Source organism: Trachymyrmex cornetzi, unplaced genomic scaffold, assembly GCF_001594075.2.
Source record: "Trachymyrmex cornetzi isolate Tcor2-1 unplaced genomic scaffold, Tcor1.1 scaffold1870, whole genome shotgun sequence".
In the NCBI taxonomy this organism is placed as follows: Eukaryota; Metazoa; Arthropoda; class Insecta; order Hymenoptera; family Formicidae; genus Trachymyrmex; species Trachymyrmex cornetzi.
In genome coordinates this window covers 53,035-53,376 of record NW_017296495.1, presented here as the reverse complement: position 1 = coordinate 53,376, position 342 = coordinate 53,035, and positions in this window count along the sequence as shown.

Genomic DNA, 342 nt, shown 5'->3' with positions numbered 1-342 from the left:
GAATGTATCCGCGCGCGACATAGAACGGACACGCCAAGTCCGTCTCCGCGATCTCGCCTGACCAATCACCGTGCCGTTCCCAAACGCTTCGCTCGAAACATAACTCTAACTCTAATTCTAAAGGCCCGTCTACAATACACGGAGTAAGAAGTAAGTAATCACAGTCGAATGTGAGAAGAATAATCGATTGTGATTGGTCAATTTCTTACTCTTGCTTCTTACTCCGTGTATTGTAGACGACGCCTAATCGAAAACCTAATTCTAACTCCAATCGAAATTCTAACTTTAATTCTAATCGTAAATCTAACTTTAATTCTAATCGTAATCCTAACTTTAATTCTA